Source organism: Zootoca vivipara, chromosome 4, assembly GCF_965207765.1.
Source record: "Zootoca vivipara chromosome 4, rZooViv2.hap1.1, whole genome shotgun sequence".
NCBI classification, from domain to species: Eukaryota; Metazoa; Chordata; class Lepidosauria; order Squamata; family Lacertidae; genus Zootoca; species Zootoca vivipara.
In genome coordinates, this window is record NC_142587.1 from 68550029 (window position 1) to 68564564 (window position 14536).

The 14536-nt window shown below is 46.2% G+C and overlaps 1 long non-coding RNA gene across 1 annotated transcript; it reads left to right on the forward strand.

Moving 5' to 3' along the window:
• The first annotated feature begins 1834 nt into the window (after nt 1–1834).
• On the forward strand, nt 1835–8608 carry LOC148685991 (uncharacterized). Its single transcript, XR_015949654.1, has 2 exons — nt 1835–2082; nt 5571–8608. It is a non-coding gene; the product is annotated as an uncharacterized LOC148685991 (long non-coding RNA).
• Nucleotides 8609–14536: the final 5928 nt, after the last annotated feature.

The window sequence follows — 14536 nt, forward strand, 5'->3', positions numbered from 1 at the left end:
AACTGCTCTACCACTGAGCAATGGCTTTTCTAAAGGGTCTGGGGCCACTCCAGGAATTTGCATGTGAGTTTCTGAGACTGTCCCAGATGTTGCATCATTCTGGGGTATTCTTGCTGGTTGGTGGAGAGGGCGGCTGCCACATTCCCCTTCAAATGCCCTGGGCAAATAATAGCGGGAATAATTGTGAGAAAATAATAGTGGCTGTCAGGAGGGGATTCTGGAAATCAGTTCTGGTGGCAAAATAAAAGGGGGAGAGAGAACGAATGTAAGTAATGAAACAAATCAAAATGTAAATGAATGAATAAAGAAACAAATGAAATTTAAGCAAATGCATAAGAAAAATGAGCAAGGGTTTTAATTATGAAAACAAATGCAGCAATATCTTGCCTTACTCCCTCTAGTTGTGGCCAATGATGTGCAGATGCTTGTGGACCCACACTGTGTGAGGATGGCCTTGAGGCATGGAATAAGTGACAAGAGAGATGGGAGAGAATTTGTCACAAGGCTGTTTTCCATGGCAGTCTTTGAGAGAGGAATTACAAGAAATATAATGTTGCCTTACTGGTTGTAGGGATTCTAGCCTAGGAGTGCAAAATGCATTGCTAAAAAAAATACATCTCACCTTTCCAATTTTGCAGATAATATCAGCTGACCTTGGGCCAGCTTCCTAAAATTCATTTTAACAGATATGATCTCCCTTATAACTACATCTGGCAAATCTTGGGTGGGGGAGATCTGCCTTGGGTGTCCTCTGCCATTCTCGTATAGTTGCTGAAATGGATTGATAGATTGATAGAGAGCTCTCATTTCTATTAAGAAATGTATTTTATAAATAAAATAAGAAAATAAATAATGCAGAACCACCAGAACCGTGAATGACATTTCTGTTTCGCATTTTCTCTGGTGTGTTAGATGTTTTTGTTTTTATGTGTCAAGTGGGGTAGCTTTTTAAATTTACATTTGATTTGTTTACTACTATTCTTCACTGCTCTGAAGCGGATTTAGCAACGAGATGTATTTTCATTTTGCTGCATGAATACGCTAAATCCAGCCATGAAGCTTGACCAAAACAGCTGGAAAGCAACACTGAAATTAAAGTGACAGAGTTACCTCTCTAATCTGCTGAGCAGTTTATATAAATGCTGTTTACATAAAGTGAATCCCCAAACAGACAAGCTTAAAGATATTAAATCCAGGCTTTGTAAATGATGGGCAAGCTACAGAGAACAATCCCTGGTGTGTATGCTTTTCTTTAAACTAACAAGGTTATCTACCACCAAAAGCCTCTTAGGGTAAGCTTAATTAAAGCCAATGGAGAAAATATGTAAGCAAAGGAGTCATTTTTTTGGCTAAAAAAAGAGGGGACATATTCAGTTTATGTATTTGTGGAGTTCATGAACAAAGGTATTTTTGCCTAGATGCATTGAAAGAGACAATCAATGCTCATCATATATCAAAATGAGGTGTGGAAGCATGTCTGCCATATTTCTGTCTTCAGAGCAACATAGAGACCTTCACTGACACTGAGTGATCTTCACGTGATGTAAAAGTTATGTTTGGAAACCTGGTGGAAGCTAACAGGAGTTTAGTGCTGATTTCTGTGTTAAATGCTTTCAGGGGAAAAAAAATCTGTTTGCAACCCCATTAATCAAAAAAATCTTAGGAGTTCTGCACTGTACTTTTCCTACCACATTCATGGATTGTGCCACTGCTGCTCATGTGATTAAATCTGTGGTAGTATTCTGACATACTGTTATTTCCTGCCGGGAACAGAGGCATGAGTGAGCATAAAGGGGGGGGGGTGACAATGTCCTAGGAAAAACCACTTCCGCATTTTACGGAGGTGGTGTTGTGGGCGTGGCCTGCCTCGACCCTTGCGAGGGGGCTGAGAGTTCAGCCCTCTCGCGAGATGGGGGTTCCCGCCTCCGTCATTCCCGGCTGACCAATAGGGCCAGCCGGGTGGGGCTTCCCCCGTGTTTAAACCAGGCTGGAGGCGGGAACTCTGCCTCTCCTTCGCCCGGCACCTTGAGCGATCGGATCATCCCGACGGATCCTGTGAGAGCAAGGAGCAGCTGCTGTAGGGTATCGTATGTTTTCGGTGGTGTTTCATTTAGCCCTTCGTATTTCTCTCTGCCTCTAAAGAACAAAAAACAAATCCCTCCTCGTGAGCTACCTTTAAAGGCTACATTCCCCTTGACTAGTGTGTGCGTGTTTGTTTTGTATCAGGTTGCTGCTACATGTGCTTAATTCACCTCTGCTTTAAGGTTGCAAAAGAAGCCAGAGCGGCACGACCTATTTAGTTGCCTTTTGTTTAATTAGCAGCTTCGTGCTGCAGTAGCTTTGGCTTTGGGAGTGTTGCCGAGGGTTACTTTGTTGCTATCGTGGTTTAGCTGTCCACCCCACCCCCCTCATTCGCTGTCTGTCCCTTTGATAGCCAGTTCTAATCTCCGTTGCTATTTTCCCTCTGCTTGCTAATGTCACAAAGCTTAACGCTTAGAGGGAACGGCTGAATGTTTTTCCCTTTGCCGGGTTACTGAGGGTTAGGGTTAGGGTTAGGGTTAGGGTGCCTTTCCTGCAGAGTGTTTGACTAGGCTGCTGAGATTTCAGCTTCTTTCCCTTCCCCCAAGCTCCCTTTAATTGCATGATTGTGCTTGCTTCTCTTTAATGCTTTGTTTATATTTCTTCAGCGTTACTGAGCGCTGCAGCTAGCTCCTGCCTGTGCTCCCTGCCCATAATGATCCGCTGCTGCCTTTCAGCCTCTTCGGGAACCCTCTTCCTAATCCCCCAATCGGTTCCTTTAATTCCTGCGTTCAGTTTATTTATTCCCGGGCGCTGGAGCATGGTTCCTGGGTTTTGTATCGTTGTCATGGTTACAACTCCTTGCCTGTCTCCATTTTAAGTGTGGCCACGTAGTCTGGCAGCAGCGGCCATCTTAGGAGAGGCACGCACTGTCCCTCCAGTACTGCAGGGCTGTGTGGAATTACTAATAACAAATTGCAATTAAAGAAGCTGCAATCTGCAAGCAGGCTTTGCCTTCAGTCCATTTGCTTATTGGCAAGTTTTGTATGCTCGTTGGAAGTAAGAAGGGATTTATTTTCAAGTTCCCCTTTACTTTCTTTCCACTTATCTCACAACCCCCACCCCCGCATTTTCTGCAGCTATAACTTTAAGGCAGTGGGGTCGTTAGGACCGGCATTTTACACTCTGCCTTTCTGGTGGCTTCGTGAGCCTTTAATTGCTCTATTTACGAGGGCTGCAACCTTATTGCTGCACCAGAGGATGCCTTTTCTCTCTGGGCATTTTCCGAGCCAGCAGCGGTAGTTGTAACAATGTTACATTGTCCCCGTAACTCAGCAGGCTACTTCATTGCTACTTTGTGTTTCTCTTATCTGTGACTGCTACAAGTGTTATATTGCTGAAAGTTTGCAAGCTGTGGTTGTGAAACGTAGACAGCAGGCTGCTATAGATTTATAGCTAGCATCCTTACGTATAACCATTCATTATCTTTAGTTTTCCCTTGCATTAAAATAAAAAAGGGGGGGTGAATACCTTCAAATTTACTTCATAAGATTTAAATATTACATTTATTGGTGCTGCTTTACCACGGTGACCTGCACATTTAGCCTAGATCCGCCTACCTTGAGATTAAACAAACATAATTTGATTTTACAATAACCAGGTTTATAATAGGTGTATTTAATTTATGGGATTGTCTTTATGTGGAAACTAAATAACTGTAACTTTATTTAAGTAGGACACTCTGAAATCATTTCAGTCCTGATTATAGGGAATATAATTAAGAAAGAGACTTTTGGTGCAAGAATTTAAAGATACAGCGTCGGGGTCTTTAATTTTGAACACTTAAGGGCTGGTCTAGCCAGCGCAGGAGGTGCGTGAGTTAAATATTCTATTCTTCTGGTGACCATGCCATTTAATCTTCAGTCATCCTGTTCACCTGCTGCTTATCCGAACTCGTGACCTTGGATAAATACCTTTATTACTTCAATTATGTTTTGGCTAACTGGTGTTGCCTGTTCACACGGTGGGCATTATTCCGTTTAATTTTCCTGCAGTTACTATAAGTTAATAGACATTTTGAAAGGGGCTGGTGGAACCAATTTTCCACAACTTAATTTACATGGAATTCATTACGTTCAGTTGAAGGCTATCTATCTGCTTTTTTCAAAATAACTGAATTTAAGCTTCCATTGCTTCGGTGGGATACATTTTCGGATCCACTACTACCTATATTGTTCCTGACAAATAATAATAATAATAATAATAATAATAATAATAATAATAATAATATACTAAATAAATTAATGAATACTTAAATAAAACTCACTTTAGCTTAAATTGTCCTAATTGCAATAACTGTTTTGGCCTGTTTTAGCATTAAGCCTGACACTCTCATTGCCTTCATTTGTGTCATTTTCTTTAAAATAACTGAATTCATTTAAGCGTTCGTTGCTCCTGTGGGATACATTTTTCGGATCCACTACAATCTATATTGTCCCTGACATCTAATAATAATAATAATAATAATAATAATAATAATAATAATAATAATAATAATATAATAATAAATGAATATTTAAATGAAATTCACTTTAGTTTAAATTGTCCAAATGGCAATAATTTTAATCATATGTTCTCTTTTGCTTATATGTACTCTTCCCTATTTTCGGCTGCGGTTCAGTATAAACAATACTGAGCTAGGGCGCCACCCCTTTAATGCATTGTTATTGTGGTGATATTTGCATAATTTATATAATAATAATAATCTATTATTTACCCCGCCCATCTGTCCGGGTTTCCCCAGCCACTCTGGGCGGCTTCCGACCAAATATTAAAAACAGTACAGCATCAATCATTACAAACTTCCCTAAACAGGGCCGCCTTCAGCTGTCTTCCAAAAGTATAATAATTGCTTATTGCCCTGACATCTGCTGCGAGGGCGTTCGACAGGGCGGGTGCCACTACTGAGAAGGCCCTCAGTCGACATGGCGGGTGCCACTACCGAGAAGGCCCTCAGTCAGGCTTGCCTAGGCCAGTGTACGCGGTACTGTACCAGACCCCCCTCCTGAATACCGCTGTTGCATGGTGCCTATTATGCCAAGGTTGCAATTTGATCCCCATGCGGGGCAGCTGCATATCCTAGGGGGTCTAATGTTTTTTGTTTTGTTTTTTCATTTCCAAGCTTTGCCATTGGTTTCTAAGTGCTTTCTAACAGTATATATTTGTAACTGGGACACCATATTTCGTGCTGCTTCCAAAGCTAGGTGACCAGAGACATCAGTTATAAAGGTTCCGGTACAACTAGCAGCTTATTGAGGTATGAAATTTATCTTATATAGTTTGTCAGAATGTGCATGATTGCGAGGAGCGTTTAGGGAACCGTCCGGCGTCCTCTTGTTTCAGGGGTAAGCAGTCCTTTCAAGGTGGCAGGGGGCTTTATTTTCCCCACACACAAATAATAGCAATAATAAGAATAATATATACAACAAGTATAATTTTAACTATAATGATAATAACTGCAATAATAACTATAATAATACTTTAACTCTTAGGTATTTTCAATCTCTGGGGTTTCCTGAACTTCGCAAGTCAGGTATTGGCCTCAGCTATACGGTACGACCTCTCCAGCTTATCAGTATGGGATCTCTGATTAGGTTAGCATAGTAGGCTATTATGCATCATTCTTATGGCACCCAGTTGATGGCTGGAATGCCTGTATGCCATTCATGCACATGCATACCAGATTAATCAGGAAACATTTGAGTTCCAATAAATTAGAGCCTGGCTGCTACTACCATACGATGTTCCAAAACAATGAAGTGTTGATGGCTGGTATGGCTTCCTGGAGCATGTGCTGACCTTGCCCATGGCATGGCACACTTTTTCGCCCAGAACATAAATGTCAGGGATTTACAGTTGGCTCTAGAGCCTGCACCGGTGGGTGTGCATCAGCTGGGCTTCAGTCCTCTTCTTAAGGTATGCTGGCAGGGCAATTTGAGATTGTTCCCACATTGTCTGGTTCAATCAGGTCTCTCTCACGGACACCTGCATGTGCATGATGCTAGCTTGGTTACTATTGCATGCTATTTAACCTTTTGAATTTTCTTTCATAATAGTTCCAGTTCACCTTGGATGGAGGACTTGAGAGATCACCACGTTTGCCTTGGGTTGATAATCGAGCAGTCTTTGGTGGCCGTGCAAAGCAGTCCAAGAGCATGTCACTCCCGCTCCACACAATTGGGCAGCTTCATCTTAAGTTTATCTTCACCTTCCCAACACATTTATTCCCGGGGTTACTAGAGGCATCGTGATGCCCGCCTCAATGGGCTGTGGGAGTAGCTAACCTTCCTAGAATTCTTCCCAATCGTGGTGGCGGCACACTTGTGGGGCTGAGGAATTCAGGAACCGCCGGGTCTGCTTCCAGACCGATAATCAAGCGGTGGTCTGCGTGATGTCCAGACAATCATCCCGTTCCACGAGAGTGTCTGCCCCTTCTGCGGACCTTTGTGCTGCGCAGTATAGAGCTAAACTTGCATTTCACCGCCAAGTTCGTTCCTGGGGTCAATAATGATATCGCCGATGTGTTGTCTCGTTTCCAGGTGGACCGCTTCCGCTCGCTGGCACCGGAGGCGCAGCGGTGTCCAGAGCTGTTCATGGAGTCCCTATGGAGCCTTGGGAGCGAGAAATCTTGAAGGGAGTATTCGCATCAGTTGCCCCCTCGACACTGAGCTCTTACGAACGCGTTTGGACTGAATTTTCTAAATTCAGAAATAAGGGTCCCTCCCCTTCACCTTTGGGCCCCCCACAGAGGGGGAGGTAATGCAATATGTGGTTCACCTAAGGGAGTTGGGCCGTGCGGCCAAGACACTTAACATACACATGGCAGCGATCTCTTTCTTCTAGAATCCCTGTACTCCTCGGACCCTTGCGATAACTTTCACTTGCGCAGGGCCATGGAAGGTTGGCGCAGGCTGCAGCCGCCAGCCGGTGACCCCAGGAGACCCATTACATTTGACCTGCTGTGCAAGATTCACAGTCAATTGACATCCCTTTGCTGGTCCCCTTATGAGGCGAGCCTGTTTTCCGCAGCCTTCTCTCTAGCATACTTTGGGGCCCTCGGAGTAGGAGAAGTAGTATGTGAGGACCACCCCGATGGATCCTCCCGAGGGATCAGGATGCAGGATGTATCCCTATCTAGTTTGTTAGCAGTAGTGCACATTTGCCGTTCTAAAATGGATCAGCGGGGGTTAGGGGCCACCATTCGCCTCCCTGCAGCAGGTGGCCAAGGCCCTTGTCCTGTAAGGGACCTCAGGCACTTCCTATATCTGAGACCGGCTGGCACAGATCCACTGTTGATCCACCATGACAGTTCTAAGATCACGCGCTCCTGGTTCACACAGGTTTTACGCAAGGCCCTCTCACTGTGTGGCGTTGACCCGAGCCAGTTCTCCACCCACTCCTTTCGTATCGGTGCAGCAACCTCCGCGATGCACTTGGGCCTTTCAGCTGAAAGGATTCAAGAACTGGGAAGGTGGAAGTCCAATGCTTATAAAGGATACCTGTGCCCCACCTCTTAGCCGCAAGCCCTCACTCCCCGGTCTGCCATCGACTGATCCCCTGTCTGCCATTGTTTCCTTTCCAGATGGGCGCCACATCAATGTGTGGATTGCGGGTCACAGCATTTTGCATTGGGCCAAAGGAAGGGCAATTGAAACCAGTCTTGGGAGTGATCTCGGCCTCCCAGAAACTGTCAAAGTATCATGGATCGCCAGGCATGGAATGCAGTGGAAAGAACTCCTGCCTGCTGTCTTGGCAAGGGCTGCTTCAGTTGGGCCCCCCCATGCGCTGGTCATACAGCTGGGGGAGAATGATTTGGCGTATCGAAACGCAGTGGACTTGAAATGGAATATCTTTGAGAACTTTGACAAGCTGTTGGCTTCTTTTCCGGGGATGACGTTGCTGTGGTCCGCCTTGTTGCAGAGGCGCGTTTGGCGTGATGGGCTTTGCTCAAAGGCATTGAATAGAACCAGGAGGCTATTGAACTCATTTGTATTACGCAGGGTCCTAGATTTGAATGGTCAGATAATTTCCCACCCAGAGCTAGTAAGCACTGAAGCAGCCCTTTATCGTGAGGACGGAGTACACCTTTCACCCCAAGGAAACAACATTTGGTTAGGTGACATAATTAGGGGGTTGGAGCATTGGTTGCGGGTGTGAGGGTATTGGCGGCGAGCCTTTGGGGCTCGAGTGGCGGTTAGGCATTGGAAATTTGCATAAATAAAGAATGGGGGGCAGATTACGTCATCCTCTGCCCGAAATTGGAGATTTAATCCCGTTAAAGGGGTTCCGGGGGCGGTAGCTTTGTCCTGGGCCTACGGAGGTCAGGGCCTTATGGCACCCCCCAACGGTGGCCACAGGAGGTGTCTCAGTAGATGCATATCACTGGGCTCCTTTCTGGTGGTTAATTTCTCCCAGACTGTAACACACGGGTTACAGTCGGATATAGTCGGTTAGGGTCCAATGCCTAAGCCAATACCGCTCAACATCCTTAACCAATAAAGTTGTGGCCTTTTCACCCACTTAAACTTACTTCACTGTGTCTTGTTCCTTATTTCTGGGGAGGGAGGGACATTGCCACACAACCAGCTATTGTGTCACACAATGCCCACTTGTATTTTGATAAAAAGCTGCAGTTTGATGATGCAGCAAAGAATGCAAAGCTGAGATGGAAACATTAACCGCCACATCTGACTGCATCCTGAGGGTCTGTTTACTCCATGCATTTAAAGCACATTGCTTTCCCACCAAAGAATCTTGGGAACTGTAGTTTTGCCTTACACAGCTACTGTTCCCAGCACCTTCAACAAACTGGGTTCTTTGGGGAACGTCATAGAGTCAACAGAAATTGTAGAGATGGAAGGGACACCATAGGTCATCTAGTGCAACCCCCTGCAATGCATGAATCTCACCAAAAAAACCAGAAGTGCTTTGAATGTACTTTAAATGTGGTGTGTGTGCATTTGTATGCAGCCTGAATTGTAAGGCGCCTCCTTCACCATCTCCAGCACAGCAGAACCTGCTCTTGCTTGCAGGCAATCGATTTCAGCCTCAGCAATATCTTCATGTATCAGCAACTCAAGGGGGTTCATAAGAGATTGATAATGGCTCTCTGGTTCTTCTGCCCAGAAATGCCATACCAACTCTATATGCAGGCTCTCTAAATTAAACCTTTCAAATCTGGGCTGGAGGCTGGTTGAATGCCATTTCTTGCCTCAATTTAAAATCTTCCGTGTCACCCCATCTGCCAGATGAAATGCCAAGCCTCTGAAATGCCACTGGCCTAGAAGGCTGGCATGCAAACAATTTGCTGTTTGCCTCTAATCTTTACTCCGTGTGGTAGAACATTTTCCCGTCATTCTGTGTTATCAAGCTACTGCCGAGCTAAAGAGGCCCGGGTATAAATCTCAGGCTGATGAAATGGATGAAACATGACAGCCTGACCCCAAATGCTCATCTATATATATAAAAATGCAGAGGGTCCAAGTTTGTTAAAACGCGGCATTCTCCCAAACTGCTTGCCCGATCGCCTTCAAAGTTGGCCATAACGTCACATAGGTATACCCGAGTGCTTCTATGCACATAGATTGGCCGCATGCCACACTTGTGGCTTAAAAACCAGGTAAAACACTACTTTTTGGCCCTCACCTTAGAGGGCCGGGGGAGCTGGGTAATTCTAACCTACCTGGTGGCTCCTTCTCCGAGGGCGGGGCCCGTCTCAGAGACTCAACAGACTCTGAAGACCTCGCCAATAGGAGAGAAAGAGCCTGTCTCAGAGACTCAACAGCAGGCATCCCCAAACTGTGGCCCTCCAGATGTTTTGGCCTACAACTCCCATGATCCCTAGCTAACAGGAGCAGTGGTCGGGGAAGATGGGAATTGTAGTCCAAAACATCTGGAGGGCCGAAGTTTGGGGATGCCTGCTCAACAGACACCGAAGCCCTCCCCGATAGAACCTGAGCACGGACCCACACCTCCACCACGGACCCACCCCTCTCCCCGATCTCCACCAGTCCCCGAAGCCCTCTCCCACCATGAACCTAGGCTGCTGCACAGCCCGACACCACCTGAAATTGCCAACCAACATGGACCCAGCCCTCTCCCTGATCCCCAACACCCCCGAGACCCGCCCCCACTAACAACCTAGGCCACTCCACAGGCCCCGATGGTGGAACAAATCGACACCCACCACGAACCCACCCTCTCCCCAATCGCCAACACCCCCGAGACCCACCCCCACTACCAACCTAGGCCACTCCGCAGTCCCAGCACCAAAAAAAAGTTCCCCCGACACCGCAAGAAATTCCCACCCACCACCCTCTCCCCGATCGCCACCCCCAGAGACCCACACCCACTACCATCCTAGGCCTCTGCACAGGCCCTGATGCCATCCAAAATTGCCAGACAACACAGACCCGACCCGATCCCCGATCCCCAACACCCACCGAGACCCACTCCCACTAGCAACCTAGATCGCTCCGTAGCCCCACCGCCACAAAAAAGGACACCCACCACGGACACAGCCCTCTCCCCAATTGCCACCCCCATGCCCAGTACCAACCTAGACCGCTCCACAGCCCCCATGCCGGCCAAAATCACCACCCGATTTATAGCCCAACCCCCCGGCCTATATAAAGACCGTTTGAGGGGAAAAACCTCCTCATCCATCCCCCCACTCCACGACCCTCCACACACCCATCCCATACCTCATCCCTGAACACACCCCCAAACCAGGAACCCCCAAGGAACCTAACCTCTCCTCAACCCTCCCCCTCCCACAACAAAACCCACCACAAACCCACCCCACACCTCATCCCTCCCCATCCCCCAGACCACCAACCACCAAAAACCCTACCCTCTCCTCAACCCTCCCCCCAAACAAATATCTACCACAAACCCATCCCACACCTCATCCCTCCCCACCCACCCACCCCAGGACCAGGAACCCCCAAAGACCCTACCCTCTCCTCAACCCTCCCCCCACACCACAACCCTCCATAAAACCATTCCACACCTCCTCCCTCATCACCCACCCAAAAACCAGGACCCCCCACAAATACCCTACCCTCTCCTTAAACCTCTCCCCCACCAAAACCCACACCACCCACGGACCCACAACGCTCCACAGACTCCAGCACTCCACAAGATCAAGACCACACCAGGAGCCACTCAGGACAACAGACCAGATCCCACGTTCCACAAAAACTACGGACTACAAAACACCGAGACCAGGCCAACACCGCAGATAAAACACTACCTTCGAGCACTACGTTCCTTCCACTCCACGGAGGAGTGTCCAGATAAGACATGACATATCGGACACATCCTCCATAAGTTGACACCTTTCTGATTTTCCCAACTACCCCTCACACCACCACCACCCACCCCACCCCACAGAACTCAAACCTCAAAATCCATGACCACCTACATATTACCCTCAATGCACAACACCGTCAACATCGCAAACGACATCAGATGCACACCAACCCTCACCAATCTGAACCTCCAACACAACTTCCACTCCAAAAATAAATTCCCAGGTAAGACAAGACATCTTACTCCCACCATTCATGCCACAGCAACGCGTGGCTGGGTACAGCTAGTAAATAATAACGCTTCCAATTTTGTGAGACATACTGTAGAAAGAAGTTCTTTGGTTACCTTGGCTGTGAAGCAACAGCCTCAACACTCCCCGAAGACAAGGGCTCAACCCCATCCCGTTCTTTTCTATTAGAGTTGTAATGAATCTATTAGAGTTGCAACGAAACCGTAATTTCCTTCCACCGTAGCATCCAGTTAACAGTCAGCTGCCAGTAGAGCCGTTCTGAGTAACTGGAGGGTTTTTGCATCTTAGGCCACAAGATCTAGGACTGTCTTGAATCTGAATTGAATTTTAGCCTCTATAGTCAAAGCACTATGGTGGTCCGTCACTCATAAATACTTAACACTGACAGGGTACAGTAGGTGGAGCAATTGTCATCTCTGCCTTTTCTTCCTCTCCTCATCTGTTTTGGGTCCATCTGATTGACTGATTGATTGACGTTACAGGTCTTCAGAAGCCAGATATTCAAACATACCCCATATTTTTTCCCCTTGAGCAGCCCCTTCTGCCAAACTTAACACCACTATTTAAACATGAGAGAGAGTTTAAAGAACAGTTTGCTGTTTGACATGGAGAGTTTTATATTTAAGATGAATACACACAAAAAACAACCTTAAACCCTCATCATGTATGAACTGTTGCATGCATACACGTTCTTAAAGTTGTCACAAAAGTTTGTCTAGAACAAAAAAATCAAGGTGAGTTTAGAGATTTCTCATCAGGGAATAAGAGTGAAGAGTTTCTGAAGCGAAAGGAAGTTTAATAAAAATTAGCAAACTACACATTCCTAGACTTGTGTTTATCCTGGAATGTTCTGACAGCTCTGAATTCATGGACAGTAGATGGACGTTCAAAAGGGGAGCTGCTAGTTTTCTTACTGTGCTTAAAAACAAAAGTGAAATGAAAAGCAGATGGATCTGCCCCAGCAGTGAACCATTGGATACAATACTCTGCTTCACTGGGTATCCAAATTATTTTCAGGTAGTTTGGCACATGTGTAATTTATGTGCTGCATTCTCTTACTTAGTACTGAAAGGCTGTTTCTCAAATAAGGATTGTTCTGTGAACTCTTCACCTTTTGCATGCACTGCTTCTCTCCTAAACTCTCCTAATATTCTGTGGAAGGTTAACTTGGTTGAAGTGAATTCAAGGTACTTTCCTTTAACTCTGTGAGACTCTGCTTGTGCTGGAGGTCACAGTCAAAATCAGGAGTGAGTTTTTTGGGAGGAGTAGGCTGTATGCCAAGACCCTTCTAACCTCTGGATCCAGCAAGTGTTAACATATAAGCCAGGCCAATGCTATTTCTCTGGCTCCCTTGTTCTCTTAGAATGGCAAAGGTCCCCATCTGAGAAGTGCCAGAACTGATTCTGGTGATTTCTGGCAGGGGGAAAAAGCCTTAAGTCAGGCTAGCATCCTGATGAGGTGACCACCTGAGTGTTGGGCCATTAAGAGGGGGGTGGGTGGGAAGGAAAAGGGGTGTGTGCAAGATGGAAAATGGGTGAGGCCCCTCCCTCAACCCACTGTTAGTTAGAAGGACAAAGTCAGTGTTGGGCATGGAGAGCAGGGTAGTGTGAGCTAGAAGCAAAGCAGCAAACTTCAAACTGAGAGAAATAGAGGAATGGTTGATTTCTGTTTGTATGCATAATTGTAGCTGTGGGGAAAACAAGGCCCTCTTGGGGTGTTGATGCTGAGAACTCCTCCATTGTAGTCTCAGGTTGTATAAATAAACTGCATATAATGGCTGCACCTTATTCCCAGAACCCCTGACTCACACTGCTTGGAGATTGGGGTGGTGGGCAATGTTACTTTTGCAGCCATATCCTGTTTTATGCAGCAGGGAGATAGGAACTGCCCAAGTCACATTGTGTTCACTGATATTAGCCGGAAGAAACTGGCTGAAGCCAAAGCAAATACAGTCTGTAGGGGTCAATGTTCATGGAACAGAAGGAATCAAAATGTACACACAGACCTTGGGCCACCATCTATTTAAGTTCAGAACTGATACATTTGGGGCTGCATGTTCACCTCCATCCCAGTCATGCAGCTCTTCCCACTGCAGCTGTCACTGTTGCTGTGTTTGGGCAGAACTTCTGAAATGGGAAGCCTGTTCTATGAATGGAGGTTCCTCTTGTGATTTAGAACCCTGGTCACCTAGGATTTTAAACTGTGTGGGGAACCACACCTGAAGGAGCTTCTCCAACCCCATCATTCTACCCGGACACTGAGGTCCAGTGCCGAGGGCCTTCTGATGGTTCCCTCGCTACGAGAAGCCATGTTACAGGGAACCAGGCAGAGGGCCTTCTCGGTAGAGGCACCCACCCTGTGGAATGCCCTCCCACCAGAGGTCAAAGAGAACAACAATTACCAGACCTTTAGAAGGCATCTTAAGGAAGCCCTGTTTAGGGAAGCTTTTAATGTTTGATGGAATTCTGTATTTTTATATTTTGTTGGAAGGCGCCCAGAGTGGCTGGGGGAACCCAGCCAGATGGGCAGGGTATAAATAATAAATTATTATTATTATTATTATTATTATTATTATTATTATTATACAGCAGATGCCTCAGATACTGTGCCCTAAAAATGCGGTGGGATTTTTTTGGGGAAGGGGAGATTAGTAACTCAACGGTAATTGCAAAGGTTTTCAGAATCCAAGGAAGGTTTCTTAAGGAGTGGCCTTATCACTCCTTCCTTTAAGCAGGCAGAGATCACAGCCCCTCTCGCAAGGAGGCATCGATCATCGCCTTAGCCCTGCCAGTTGTCTACTCCCTGCAAGTTTTTATCAGCCCAGACTGAGCCAAACCCTTGGTTTTAAACTGAATATAAGGAAGGTGAGGTTGTATTGGTTTTTGTAAAGACACT